Source organism: Lathyrus oleraceus, chromosome 4 (genome assembly GCF_024323335.1).
Source record: "Lathyrus oleraceus cultivar Zhongwan6 chromosome 4, CAAS_Psat_ZW6_1.0, whole genome shotgun sequence".
Classification (NCBI taxonomy): Eukaryota; Viridiplantae; Streptophyta; class Magnoliopsida; order Fabales; family Fabaceae; genus Lathyrus; species Lathyrus oleraceus.
Window position 1 is genome coordinate 226,342,998 of NC_066582.1, and position 16,285 is coordinate 226,359,282.

Genomic DNA, 16,285 nt, shown 5'->3' on the forward strand with positions numbered 1-16,285 from the left:
GAACTTTCATCTTCGTCTTCTTCATCATCAAAATCTCTAAAATCCAAAATCATTATCTTTTTCTTATATAAACTCATAAATCTTCAATCCTCATTTTTTATAAAAAAAAATAATTCCTACAAATGAGATTCGCGCTTTTTTGTTTTTGTTGTGATCTTCCATTTTGCATTATATTGTTACACTTCTTTTCTCCTTAAACTCCAAACCCAATTCTCCTTTCTCATGTGTTATTTCATCATGATACATATCGATAAACCACTAACAAACCGTGATTGTTATCGGCACAACCACAACATGAATCAAGTGATTGTGATATTGGCATATGAAGGAATGAATTTTTTTCTTAAGCTTTGTTGAGCATTGAAACTATGTTGTACTCTCATTTTTCTATGGAAACAAAGTAAATTCATCACTACAAATAATATATTTTATGACACAATTTCATGCCACCTAACAAAAAATCGAGGTATAATTCCTGGATGTCTCATGTTTCTTTTTCAATCTAAAAAAATGTGTTATGTTAGTTATAATAGATAACCGAGAGGTTAACTAATTCAAGGTACGTGCTTCAAATCCCAACAATTGCAATTTATGTTTTTATTTCATTAAAAGTGGTGTCTTCCTTCATATTTTATTTTTAATAAAAAAATAAGCCACTTTCACTCGGTTATGTTATCCAATTGAGGTGATAGTTTACTCTTATATATAGCTTAGCTTATAGCTTTCGGTTTCACTTGCCTAAAACAACATACTAAAACTAAAAGAACACACATTAAACCCTAACAAAGAGCCCTAAATAACGGGAGCCATAAACACATATCATCCTGCAACTCGTAAAAAAGCAAGGAAATACGAAGATGATATATGGTTATGACTCTCGTTCGATACTTGCTAGAATGAAAGACCAAAATCATTTCTTTCACTTCTTCTTCATATATCTGATACATCAAACATCATTACTCATGTTACATTAATGTTGTTGTTGTTGAGACCTTAAACCCTATAGGTTTAATCTTGTTGTTGTTGTTTAAACTGTGATTGAATGTGTCATACGGTGAACTGACTTTTTGTGTTTTGCTTTTAATCGCAATGTCGCGGATAGCAAGAGTCGCCACCGACTTTTCTTTTATCCGATAAGGAAAGGTGGAAAAGAACAGGAAAGACCTTAATTTAGATTTTGGGTTCGGGAGGTACATTATACAAAGGGAAGGTGTTAGCACCCCTTGTATCCATGGTTATCCATGGGCTCTTAATTGCTTGATCACTTATGTTTTTCTTGTCTGAAAAAGTGTGTGAGAGCTGTTTAGAAAATGTTTTGAAAAAGAGTGTTTAACTTTGTAATGATTCTTGTACAAAGTATTTATCTCGTTTGGTTTTGGCAGCTGTTTAGAAAAATATAACTTGACAATGATTCTAGTACGAATGTATGCCAAGTGGTGATTTTCTAATGGAGGTTTTGAAAAGTGTGAGGTGTGAAAAGTAGTTTTAGTTGTGAGCAAGCATTTAGGAGTTATACCTACCCAAGGTCTTTACGGGCATTTCCTATCCTTATGAGGGTAAAACTATCCTTATTATTGAGAAGTAAGTAGTTTTATCCTTTGGATGTAAAAGGGTCATCGTAGGGTCATCGATTGGTCATTGAAGGCAACAGTTGTAAGGATACCTTAGCATTCGAAGGGGCGATCATCATTTAACCGTAGGCTATACCGAAGGGTCATCGAGGGACAAAATCATATATTCGAAGGCAACATCTGAGGGACTATGATTCGTTTTATGATGATTTAATCGAAGGGTCTTTGCTAAGTGTATCGCCACATTCGCGGGACATGACCATTATACCGTAATACCGTAGGGCAACAAAGAGAGGTCCAAGATCACATATTCATCGACCGTATTTTACAATCAGTTAGGTAATTGAGAGGAATCCCCACATTAAAATTAATACATTAAGATCACTTAAGCAATTTAGGGTGTATCTTTGCCATAAAATTAATACATTAAAATCAATTGAACAATTCAGGGTGAATCTCCACAAGGGTATCCCACAAATAAAGTGGAATACCTAACAAGCAATCTTTTCCTGGGGGTATGCGAACCTTTACAAAACTCAACAAAACATGTCAGAACACCAAATCAGGGTGCAATCGAGGATTACACCACAACAAAAAGATCACAGCAGCAAATAGGGTCGGGTAAATGATGATGGCTATGATAAAACATGAGTGAAAAATCAGAACAGAAAAAAGATCAGCTACTGTCACGTTCGCTCCTGCCTCGCCTAGCGAAGGCTTAGCGAATACTCGCTGCATGCTCGCTTAGCGATGTGCTAGCGAGCGGCTGCGGATTCTGTTTTTGATATCAGTACAATTTCAACCAATTTTATGCCTTATGGCGTTCATTACAACAATTATGTGGTTAATCATTTAAGGTATTCAGATACATACTAAAATTCATATGCCAAACTCAAGATATTTCCATAAATTTAATCATAATGCCATATGCGAATTAAGAACATAAAGCAGTAATAGCAATGTAAACCTGTTTGCAATTGAATTGCGACTTTGAATCGGCAAACCGGATTGAATTGGGCAGAAGTAAACCTTGATGCCGCCGAGTTCCTTCAGGGTTTGCCTCCCGTGAGTGTTAGGGTTTGCTTGCTAGGGTTCTCCTTTCTCCGTTTTTCGTCCCCTTTTTCTGACTGAAGCTTGGCTATTTATAATGCTCTTGTTGTGACCTAATGGGCTCAGAGTGAAGCCCGAAAATTCTGATGTTCGCAAGCTTCGCTAGGCGAGGGAGTTGCTCGCCTAGCGAGCAAGCTAGTTTGGGCTTTTTCTGGATTTGGTGCTTCGCTGGGGCGAGTGTCATGACGAAGGGTTCGCTAGGCGAAGGAATTGCTCGCCTAGCGAGCGAGTTAGTTTGGGCCATTTTGGATTGAGTCCGTTGTGAGCTGGGCTTTTGTTCCTTTAAGATCAGTGCCTTGCAGAATAAGTCGGAGTGCCTTGAAAAATGCCTTGTAATATCAACGGGCAAATTTTGGGGTATGACAGCTGCCCCTGTTCAATATTCTTGAACCGAGAGAGTGAGGATGGCAAGTATGCCATTCGTGGTCTGGAGGTGGAAGATTATTGAACACTAGAATGCCCCAAAAATTTGCACTTGTCAACTAGTCTTGATGGAGATGGGCTTAAAGATGCCATCCAGGGAGTTTGATGATGAGAGTTTCAAATTGCGTCGTACGTTAGACGATATCTGAAGACATGGGTGTCATACCGGGTCGTACGCTAGACCGTATAGTGAGTCCTCCATTATGCTGCCGACTTCGCTGGGGAGTCAGAGTGTGTTATACGCTGCTGGGGATAAGGGATCAGAATGGATCATACGCTAGACCGTATCCGAATGGCAGAATGAGTTGTCCATCAGGCCGGTGACTCCGCTGGGGGATGAAAGATCAGAATGGATCGTACACTAGATCGTATCTGAGTTGCAAGATGAGCCGTCCATTAGGCTGTATCTGAGGATGAAAGGGTCATAATGGATCGTACGCTAGATCGTGTCTGAGTAGCAGAATGAGTTGTCCATCAGGCCGGTGACTCCGCTGGGGGATGAAATACCAGACTGGATCGTACGCTAGACTGTATCCGAGCTGCAGAATGGGCCGTCCATTAGGCAGTATCTGAGAGGGGTAGTCGTATGCTAGGCTACACGTCAGAATGTACCGTACACTAGGTAGCATCTGAGGAGCTGAAGGTCTAACTGGGTCATACATTAGACCGTATTTGAGAAGAATGAAGGTCAGAAGGGATCGTACGTTAGATCGCATCTGAGTTGAAGGAGTCATATGTTGAGCTGAATCAGAATGAATCGTACGCTAGGCTATATCTGATAGTATTTGTAGATGCTGTATTTGCAATAAATGGCCGGGATGGGCTTAAAGATACCATCCTTAGGAGGATAATTAACCTGAAAAATAAAGTTAGCTTCATGCCATGTCATGATGCATGAGATGTTTTATGCTTTCGACGATAAATGCGAACAATGTATGCATGCGTATGCTATGAAATGATGTAATGAATGAATTATGCATCTGAAAAGTTCTTCCCGAGGACTCTACTGGGGAAATAAATCTCAGTCTTCTGGTTGGAGATACTGGTATCGGTGATCCTTTCTTAGCTGGGGATACTTGATTCTTGTCTGATGGTAGAAATATTCGACAGAGCCTGGTTGGGGGTGGAAGAGATGACCAATTTGTCTAGTAATGCCAATTGCTTTTGGGGAATAACTGGCTTTGCTGGGGAATAGAATTAGCAACGGATTCATTGGAAAGCATGGTTAGACCTTCTCCTCGATCCTGAAGTCTCGTAGTGATTGCTATTTCTATTTTATGCATGCATTTTTGGTACACATCGATCATATTCAAATGCACATATCAATTCAAATTAAATCAATGGACGTTTATGCAAACAAAACAGAAAAAGTAAAAACAAAAGCATCTTTTTGGAAATAAAATTATATTGATTTGAAAGAGGGCCTATAAACAGGCAATTTGTGTACACGGAGACAGAAATCCTAGTAAGAGGAAATTGTCGAGAAAACAAAGGAAAGCTATGAAGAAAAAGTCCTATTGATTTTAATTCTGCCACTGTCACTATGTCTTCAAGTATTTCATCTCCTACTGTCGGATAGAAGTGATTAGCTTGTTCAGTCCTTTGAACTGGGTTGAAGCTGTCTGGGAACGGGACATAGTCATACGCTTTTAATCCCTAATTTTTGCCTGGACCGCCTTTTCAGGTTTTCAGTCCACCAGGATACCCTTTTTTGCCCAAGCCACCTTTTCAGGTTTTCGACTTGCCGGGTGTACATTTTTATATGTTTATCCCTAATTTTTGCCCGAACCCTTTTTGCCTCGCCGGGATGTCCTTTACTTTTGCCTAGACACGTCGACCTAGCGGGTCTTTTATGCGTAGTATTTTTTAACTATGTCCGCGTTCACCGGATGCGGGAAATCTTCACCATCCATCGTAGCAAGTATCATGGCTCCACCAGAGAATACCTTCTTAACCACAAATGGCCCTTCGTATGTGGGAGTCCATTTGCCTCTGGGATCACCTTGTGGTAGAACGATACGCTTGATTACCAAGTCACCAATTTGATACACCTGTCTCTTGACTTTCTTATCAAATGCCTGGGTCATGCGCTTCTGATATATCTGCCCATGACAAACAGCCGCAAGTCTCTTCTCATCAATCAAATTGATCTGGTCGAGTCGAGTTTGGATCCATTCATCCTCGTCTAAACCGGCATCTTTCATAATTCTTAAAGAGGGAATCTGAACTTCCACTGGTAAGACGGCTTCCATTCCGTAGACTAAAGAGAAAGGAGTTGCCCCTGTCGAAGTGCGTATTGAAGTGCGATAACCATGAAGAGCAAATGGTAACATCTCATGCCAGTCTTTGTACGTTACTGTCATCTTTTGTATGATCTTCTTGATATTCTTATTAGCAGCCTCCACGGCGCCGTTCATCTTTGGCCGGTACGGAGAAGAGTTATGGTGTTTTATCTTGAATTGCGTGCAGAGTTCAGTAATCATCTTGTTGTTCAAATTAGTGCCGTTATCAGTGATAACTCTTTCAGGGACGCCATATCGGCAAATAAGACTATTCTTGATGAACCGTGCCACCACATTCTTGGTAACAGAAGCAAATGAGGCTGCCTCTACCCATTTTGTAAAGTAATCAATCGCAACAAGAATGAAGCGATGTCCGTTAGAAGCAGTAGGTTTAATCTCCCCAATCATATCAATGCCCCACATTGCAAAGGGCCACGGGGCTGTCAACACGTTCAATGGAGCAGGAGGCACATGTACTTTATCCGCATAGATCTGGCACTTGTGATAAGTTCTGGAGTGATGGTGGCAATCAGCTTCCATGGTAGACCAATAATACCCTGATCTCAGAATCTTCTTGGCCATTGTATGTCCACTAGAGTGAGTCCCAAAAATACCGTCATGCATGTCTTCCATAATCTTTTCTGCTTCCTTTTTATCCACACAACGAAGCAAAGTCGAATCATGATTACGTTTGTATAACACTCCATTACTCAAAAGGAATTTAGCGGAGAACTTCCTCAGGAACTTTCTATCATTGACGGATGCCCCTTCAGGGTATTCCTGAGTTTCTAAATATCCTTTCATTTCGTGGAACCAAGGTCTCTCCTCTACTCCCTCAGTATTATGACAATATGCTGGTTCTTCTAATCGTTCAATGGTTATCCTAGGAGCTTCATTGTCCCATCTGACTCTGAACATAGATGACATGGTAGCCAACGCGTCTGCCAACTGATTCTCCTCTCGTGGAATATGTTCGAATGTAATCTCTTCAAAGTATGGGATTAATGTCAACACCTGCTCTCGATAAGGGATGAGATTCGGATGTTTAGTGTCCCATTCTCCTTTGATCTGACTGATTACTAAGGCTGAGTCTCCGTATACACTTAAAAACTTGATTCTCAGGTCTATAGCAGCTCTGAGTCCCAAAATGCATGCTTCATACTCGGCCATATTGTTGGTACAGTCGAAACATAGTCTAGAAGTGAAAGGCGTGTGGCAACCCTTGGGAGAAATAATTACAACACCAACACCATTACCCAACGCATTAGAAGACCCATCGAAAACCATAGTCCATCGGGATCCCGGTTCGGGTCCTTCATCCGGTCCAGGTTCTTCATAATCAGTAACAAGCATGACATCCTCATCTGGGAACTCAAAATTCATAGATTGGTAATCATCCACTGCTTGATGAGCCAAATGATCAGCTAGCACGCTTCCTTTGATTGCTTTCTGGGTAGTATACTGGATATCATACTCTGTTAAAATCATCTGCCATCTTGCTATTCTTCCGGAGAGGGCAGGTTTCTCAAATATGTATTTGATGGGATCCATCTTAGAAATCAACAAAGTGGTATGATTCAACATATACTGTCTTAGTCGGCGAGCAGCCCAGGCCAAAGCACAGCAAGTTCTCTCGAGCAGTGAGTATCTTGTTTCACAGTCGGTAAACTTTTTTCTAAGGTAGTATATGGCATGCTCTTTTCGACCAGACTCGTCATGTTGCCCCAACACACACCCCATTGAATTTTCTAACACGGTTAAATACATAATTAGAGGTCTTCCTTCAACTGGTGGTATCAGGATCGGAGGCTCCTGGAGATACTTCTTGATTTTGTCAAAAGCTTCTTGACATTCGTCATTCCATATCATCTCTTGATTCTTCCTCAGTAGTTTGAAGATGGGTTTGCAGGTAGCAGTTAAATGGGAGATAAACCGGGCGATGTAATTCAAACGTCCCAAGAAACCTCTGACTTCCTTATCTGTACGGGGCACTGGCATTTCTTGGATAGCTCTCACCTTAGCCGGGTCAACCTCAATTCCTTTACCACTGACAATAAATCCCAAGAGTTTACCGGATCTTACTCCAAAGGTGCACTTGTTCGGGTTCAATCTCAGCTTATATTTCTTCAACCTCTCAAACAATTTGTACAAATGATCGAGATGTTCTTCTTCCGTATGAGATCTGGCTATCATGTCATCCACATATACTTCTATTTCATGATGAATCATATCATGGAACAAAACCACCATAGCACGCTGGTACGTTGCCCCGACATTCTTTAAACCGAATGGCATTACTTTGTAACAGAAAGTTCCCTATTGCGTCACAAACGTAGTTTTCTCCATGTCTTCAGGTGCCATCTTAATCTGGTTGTAACCCGAGAATCCATCCATGAAGGAGAATACTTTGTGTTGAGCGGTATTGTCTACCAGAACATCAATGTGCGGGAGGGGAAAGTCATCTTTGGGACTCGCTTTATTAAGATCTCTGTAATCGACGCGCATTCGCACCTTACCATCCTTCTTCGGTACCGGTACCACATTAGCAACCCATTGGGGGTAAGAAGTGACAGCTAGAAAACCGGCATTGAACTGTTTCATAACTTCGGCTTTGATTTTCTCAGACATTTCAGGACGCATGGGGCGAACCTTTTGCTTGATAGGACGACAATCTTCCTTCGTTGGCAAACGATGCACTACTATATCAGTATCCAATCCCGGCATGTCTTCATAAGACTAAGCAAAAATCTCTACATAGTCATGTAACATCTGAATCAATCTTTCTTTAATACTGTTTTCCAAGCTTGCTCCTATTTTGACTTCTCTCCTGTCCACTTCAGTATCCAGGTTTACAATTTCGATTGACTCTTCATGCGGCTGTATAGTCCTTTCTTCTTGCAGTAACAGTCTGGCAAATTCTCCAGGTACTTCACAATCTTCCTCACTTCCATCCTCGGCTTGGTAGATCGGATTTTCAAAGCCATAATGAACAGTAGTAGAACTATTATTAACAGGATCCAGAGTGGGTATGGATCTGCAATTCGTTACGTGAGTGTGTGTAAGAAAACATAGCTTTTTTGGAAGATGACAGGAAAGATAGAGAGCGCAATATTTGAATGCAAAAAGTCCATTGATTTATTGGATATGAATATGCTTATGAAAATGACAAAACCCTTAACAAATTAGCTATTGTGCCCCGGGCATAGACACAATGCTTTAAGAAGTTCAACTATAAAATTTGAAAATTGCAACACTAAAACAGACAATAGCAATTACTCCTGACTAAAGGAAATCGGGATAGTGTCTTCAGCCTTCCAATTATTGAGTCCGTCACCAATTGTTGGGAAAATCCAGCTATCCAGATCGCAATCGCTATCAGCATCTTCTACAGCATTAATTTGATCTTTGACCATCTTTTCAGAGTTAAATCCCAGACCAGACTTGTCGGACTTGTATGGTACGTTGATCAGTTGACCCCAACCAGTACGACCACCATTTTCAACCACGGCTTGAGCGTCCTTCAGAGAAATCATGGCAGGAGGAGCATGAATAACCTTGGGCACAAGGGGAGTCGGCTTAAGGACAGGACTGGGCGGAGGGACCACTTCAAATGACTGAGAAGGAGTCTCGACGAACTCGCCATCCATCTCGACGTATCTGAAGGCCTGCACACTACTGACAATATACTCTTCTTCTCCACACACAGTGACGATTTTACCCTCTATTGGATACTTCAGCTTTTGATGGAGAGATGAAGCTACAACACTTGCCCCATGGATCCAAGGTCGTCCCAGCAAGCATGAATAGGCAGGACGGATGTTCATCACGTGAAAGGTAGTATTGAAGACTTGAGGTCCTATCTTGATAGGGAGAACCACTTCACCATGGACAACACTTTTCGCACCGTCGTACGCACGCACCACAGTATCACTAGGTTTCAATTCGATGCTCTTACAGTCAAGCTTATCGAGTACCGCTTTCGGTAGCATATTCAAAGAAGAGCCATTATCGATCAACACATGAGCCAAGGTGATCCCCTTACACTCAATGGAGATGTGCAGAGCTTTGTTATGATTCTTTCCTGCTGGTGTCAGATCAGCATCGGAAAAGCCTAGGCCATTGTCAACAGTCAGGTTAGCAACATAGTTTTCGAACTGATCGACAGATGTCTCCTGAGGTACATGAGCGGTCTTCAAGAATTTGATCAATGCATTGGCATGAGATTCAGAAGATAACATCAAGGATAACATCGAAATTTTAGACGGGGTATGCCCCAGCTGTTCTACCACATCAAAATCACTCTTACGGGTGATTTTCAGCATTTCCTCCACTTCCTGCTTGGCAACATCTTCAGCAGTAACTTCGACCGGTGTCCTTGACTAAGAAGGGTTGACTGGTTCCTTGCCTCGAGTTTCAGGAGTGGGAGGTGAGATTTCTGGAGAGAAGATCCTTCCACTTCGAGTAATTTTACTAGTCCCAACAATGCCATTAGGATTAGCAGAATTATCGATTTGCTTTACGCCATGGATGTAAACATCACCTCCGTAATTCCACGGAATAGCTTTGCTTGAGGAATACGGTACTGGGCCAGGTGCAGTAATGATTAGGGGAGCTACCTTGGGCTCAGCAGTAATCTTCACGGGTGCTCTAGTAACGGTAATCTTCACTGGAACTTTGGACCTAGCAATCACAGATACTTCTTCAGTAGGGTTCTCCGCCTTGGGAATCTTTTCGAAGAGAATTGTACGATCATCTATCAGCCGTTGAATACCCTTCCTCAACTTCAAGCACTCATTGGGTCGGAGTATGCAGAGATCGCAATTTTCAGCACAGCCTGGAAATAAACCAGCTTGTACTAAATTCTTCTTGATGATCAGGAGAGGAGATGCTAAGTCAGCTACATTAGAAATGTGAGAATAGTCATCCACAACATTAACAGTTTTGTCGTGATTAGGCATAGGTGCAGTGATGACGTTAGGAGTCTCCGGAGGCTCAAATCCAATTTCTCCACCTTCGATCATATCCTGAACCTTATTCTTCAATGACCAGCAATCGTTTGTATCATGCCCGGGGCTATCGGATGATATGCACACCTGGCATTGGGATTATAACAAGAAGAAGCAGTGTTGGGTTTCGTAGGAGGATCTCTGAGGGTGATCAGATTTGCCTTTAGCATTCCCTGCAGTGCCTGTGCCAATGTCATATTGATCCTGGTAAACTGCCTTCTTGGCTTGTCTTGTTTGGGCTGGAATCTTTGAGATGGCGGTGCTGCAATCGTAACCGCTCCAATGGTATGGTCACGATTTTTCTTGTTACGACCCTTTTGACCGTACACAGCATTTGATTCATTCCTCCCCTGATAGGACCTTTTGGTGCTTGCAGAGGTAGCCGCCTGTATCTTTCCACTTCGGATGCCGCTTTCAACACGCTCACCTGTCAATATAAGTTCAGTGAAACCTGATGAAGAACTTCCCAGTAGATGGCTGTAGAATGGGCCAGTCAGTGTGCCCATGAACATGTCCACTAACTCTCGTTCGGTCATAGGGGGTTTGACTCTGCCAGCCAAATCTCTCCATTTTTGAGCATATTCTTTGAAGCTTTCTTTAGATCCCATAGTCATATTCTGCAACTGTAGCCGAGTAGGCGCTAGTTCAGAGTTATACTGGTACTGTTTATAGAAAGCTGTTGCTAAATCAATCCAGGTGCGGATGTCAGAGCTCTCGAGCTGATAATACCATTCCAACTGTGTGCCAGACAGACTCTCTTGGAAGAAATGGATCCATAGCTTCCTATCAGTGGTATGCGGCTGAATCTTTCTCACATAAGCTCTCAGATGCATCTGAGGACAGGACGCACCATCGTACTTAGTGAAAGTGGGGATCTTGAATTTGCGAGGAATGGTCACATCGGAGACCAGACCCAAACTTTCGAAATCCATACCGGGCGCCTTCTGACCCTCCATGGCTAGCATACGTTCTTCCAGCAACTTGTGCTTATCATCTCTTGGAGAGTACGGTTCATTTTCATAATCTTCATCGTCATCCTCAGGGTTGGAGAAATCAACATTCTCCTCCTCTGAATCGTTCTCCGTCTCCTCTTCTGGACCATTCGGAATTCCAAACTTGACTCCCGCGGCCTGTCTTTTAAGCCTTCTTCCCGTGTTGATGTAACTCACAGCTTTCTTGTCTTTCTTCTTTCCGAGCAAAAGAGCCTTCAGTTCCTCCTGCCCTTTGGATAAGCTCAAGATCAACTCCTGGAATTGAGCATTCTGAGTCTGGAGATCTTTGACAGTTTGTTCGAGGTCCATTTTTCTGTTTGGAGGAAAACCGTGAGAACATTGATCCTTTAGAATACCTGTTATGCAATGTTATGTTATGCAATGCAATGTATGAAATGTTTTCAAGGACTTTTGGAATTTAACTTTGCGTAAACCACCAAAAAGAGAGAAACTTTTATTAATAGTTTCTTTAATCATTGTTCATTACAAGAAATAATAATAAAAATACAATGAAAGCTCAAGTCTCCCAGGGACGGCTTCTTTTTGGGCGAAGATATGCATTGAGTCTTCGTTCCTCATTAAGCTGGCTGGTAAGTTCTGACACTTTCTTCCTTTCAGCACAGAACTGGGCTTCAAAAGTATCCCTTTCCTCTCTCAACTGGATCCAGGATCTCTTCAATTCTTCAATATCGGTAGGCATATCTGGATAAGGAATGATTTGAGGAGTACCTCCTTCAACCCCTGGTTCAACAATCAATGGTCCGACCGCAAGATATGGCATGATAAGTTCACGAGCTCTTGCGCGTACCCACCTGAGATAAGGTTCCATAGGAATAGAGTTTTTCTATCCTAAAGTACTTCTTTTCACCATGCCCCAAGCTCGTACAAATCTTTGACGGAGACCTTGGGAATCGTTGTCATAGTCAAACACAGTGCCCTGGATAATTATTTCATGTGGACCATCTCTTCGAGCATAACCAAACTGGCGTAGGGCTAAAGCTGGGTTATAAGTAATACCTCCTCTTATCCCCAGGAGTGGTACATTAGAGAATTCTCCACAACGGTCAATGAGGGTAACATTTCCTTCGAGATGAGGACACCAACGGATGTCTGAATGGGAGAGTGACATTATCCTTTGAGACCATTTCAGATTTTGCTCATTCTTCAAGACTGATTGAGGAAGGTGTGAAATAAACCACCTAGACAATAGAGGTATGCAGCACATGAGAGTCCCTTGCCTTTTCATAGTACGAGTGTGAAGGGAATGCAGAATGTCTCCGAGCAAGGTAGGCACAGGGTTATGAGTGAGAAATATCTTAATAGCATTCATATCTACGAACTGGTCTGGGTTAGGAAATAGCACCAAACCATAGATTAGCAATGCTAGAACATCTTCGAAAGCATGTACATTCATATCCTTTAAGAATTCTCGGGCCTTATTTATCAGAAACTTGGCAAGTAAACCCTTTACTCCACTTCTTGTTACGCAATTGGTTTCAATATCGGACTTTGTCATGTGTAAAGCCGCGGCAACTTCTTCAGACTTCGGAATCTTTTCTAAACCACTGAAAGGTGTTTGATCAAGGATAGGTATCCCAAGCATCCTGCAGAATTCTTCTAATGTGGGTACCAACTGATAATCTGGGAATGTGAAGCAATGATGTTTAGGATCGAAGAACTGGAATAGGACCCTCATCATATCCTCTCTGAAACCAGTGGTAACCAAATTGAGGAGAGAACCATGTTTCTTGATGAACTGAGTCTGATCAGGAAGTTCTGACACTAAATCCTTGAGTTGAGGAGAGATCGCTACAAGATTGATCCGGATGGTCTTCCTGGAAGCCATAACCTGTTTAACAGAGTAGAGCTAAATCCCTAAGTCCTTGAAATGGGTAGTACAATGCCATGATGTTATGATGTTATGATGTTGTGATGTTAAGTAAACAACAAGTACAAACAAGTCACACAACAATCATTCCTAGGTTTTAAGGCTTGCATGAGTTCCATAGGTAAGTACCCTTCCCACTGAAGTTTGGTTGGTTCAACCTGTCCTAGAATAGTAACCGGGTTCTAAAAGGATCTCCAATCATTGACCTTCCTTTAAGTCCACTTCAGTGCAACACCAAGTGGTTGACCAAAGCTTCCCTAAAGTCCAATCTCAAAGAGTGTAGTATCGAGTATCAACCAACCCCAGTCGGAACCGAAGTCAGTTATCTCACTACTTTCTAATGGCTAGGATGAGTCAATTAGGGTTCTAAAGGTCTGGTTAATGCTTTGATGACACCACGCGAATGCCAAATTTTTCCTCAAGTAAACATGAGGAACATCAGGACATCCAAAGTGTCACATTAACCGTAGCCATCATTTTGACCATTCCAGTATACGCCGGATAGTCGCGATGATCTTTTCCTACTTATCTAAGGTACACTAGATCCGGGTGTAGGATCTTTCACTCAAGCATAAAGTACCCAAGCAATCCCTTAAAAGTAAATCAGACAATTTGAATAAGTGATCTTAATGTATTTTTAATACATTTTTTTTTAAGGTAACCTCTCTTTAAGCGTCCCCAGCAGAGTCGCCAGTTCTGTCATACGGTGAACTGACTTTTTGTGTTTTGCTTTTAATCGCAATGTCGCGGATAGCAAGAGTCGCCACCGACTTTTCTTTTATCCGATAAGGAAAGGTGGAAAAGAACAGGAAAGACCTTAATTTAGATTTTGGGTTCGGGAGGTACATTATACAAAGGGAAGGTGTTAGCACCCATTGTATCCATGGTTATCCATGGGCTCTTAATTGCTTGATCACTTATGTTTTTCTTGTCTGAAAAAGTGTGTGAGAGCTGTTTAGAAAATGTTTTGAAAAAGAGTGTTTAACTTTGTAATGATTCTTGTACAAAGTATTTATCTCGTTTGGTTTTGGCAGCTGTTTAGAAAAATATAACTTGACAATGATTCTAGTACGAATGTATGCCAAGTGGTGATTTTCTAATGGAGGTTTTGAAAAGTGTGAGGTGTGAAAAGTAGTTTTAGTTGTGAGCAAGCATTTAGGAGTTATACCTACCCAAGGTCTTTACGGGCATTTCCTATCCTTATGAGGGTAAAACTGTCCTTATTATTGAGAAGTAAGTAGTTTTATCCTTTGGATGTAAAAGGGTCATCGTAGGGTCATCGATTGGTCATTGAAGGCAACAGTTGTAAGGATACCTTAGCATTCGAAGGGGCGATCATCATTTAACCGTAGGCTATACCGAAGGGTCATCGAGGGACAAAATCATATATTCGAAGGCAACATCTGAGGGACTATGATTCGTTTTATGATGATTTAATCGAAGGGTCTTTGCTAAGTGTATCGCCACATTCGCGGGACATGACCATTATACCGTAATACCGTAGGGCAACAAAGAGAGGTCCAAGATCACATATTCATCGGCCGTATTTTACAATCAGTTAGGTAATTGAGAGGAATCCCCACATTAAAATTAATACATTAAGATCACTTAAGCAATTTAGGGTGTATCTTTGCCATAAAATTAATACATTAAAATCAATTGAACAATTCAGGGTGAATCTCCACAAGGGTATCCCACAAATAAAGTGGAATACCTAACAAGCAATCTTTTCCTGGGGGTATGCGAACCTTTACAAAACTCAACAAAACATGTCAGAACACCAAATCAGGGTGCAATCGAGGATTACACCACAACAAAAAGATCACAGCAGCAAATAGGGTCGGGTAAATGATGATGGCTATGATAAAACATGAGTGAAAAATCAGAACAGAAAAAAGATCAGCTACTGTCACGTTCGCTCCTGCCTCGCCTAGCGAAGGCTTAGCGAATACTCGCTGCATGCTCGCTTAGCGATGTGCTAGCGAGCGGCTGCGGATTCTATTTTTGATATCAGTACAATTTCAACCAATTTTATGCCTTATGGCGTTCATTACAACAATTATGTGGTTAATCATTTAAGGTATTCAGATACATACTAAAATTCATATGCCAAACTCAAGATATTTCCATAAATTTAATCATAATGCCATATGCGAATTAAGAACATAAAGCAGTAATAGCAATGTAAACCTGTTTGCAATTGAATTGCGACTTTGAATCGGCAAACCGGATTGAATTGGGCAGAAGTAAACCTTGATGCCGCCGAGTTCCTTCAGGGTTTGCCTCCCGTGAGTGTTAGGGTTTGCTTGCTAGGGTTCTCCTTTCTCCGTTTTTCGTCCCCTTTTTCTGACTGAAGCTTGGCTATTTATAATGCTCTTGTTGTGACCTAATGGGCTCAGAGTGAAGCCCGAAAATTCTGATGTTCGCAAGCTTCGCTAGGCGAGGGAGTTGCTCGCCTAGTGAGCAAGCTAGTTTGGGCTTTTTCTGGATTTGGTGCTTCGCTGGGGCGAGTGTCATGACGAAGGGTTCGCTAGGCGAAGGAATTGCTCGCCTAGCGAGCGAGTTAGTTTGGGCCATTTTGGATTGAGTCCGTTGTGAGCTGGGCTTTTGTTCCTTTAAGATCAGTGCCTTGCAGAATAAGTTGGAGTGCCTTGAAAAATGCCTTGTAATATCAACGGGCAAATTTTGGGGTATGACAGAATGTTATTGTTTATTGTTGATGTTTTTGTTAAAATAAGTACGTTGTAGGTTTATTGTTGATGTTGATGTAGTTTTGTTGAGAGTTTTTTTATAGTTGTTGTTTAATGTTGTTGTTGTTGTATAGATTGAGATTAAACGTTAATGTTTTATTGTTATTGTTTTTTATTATTGTTTTGAGTTGTTAATGTTGTTATTGTTGTTGTTGTTGTTTAGTTGTTCTACTTAGCAAAGTTTTGAGAGTTATATGTTATTGTTTAGTTGGTGTTATTGAGTTTGAGATTGAGATTAATATGTTTAGTTGTTCTACTTAGCA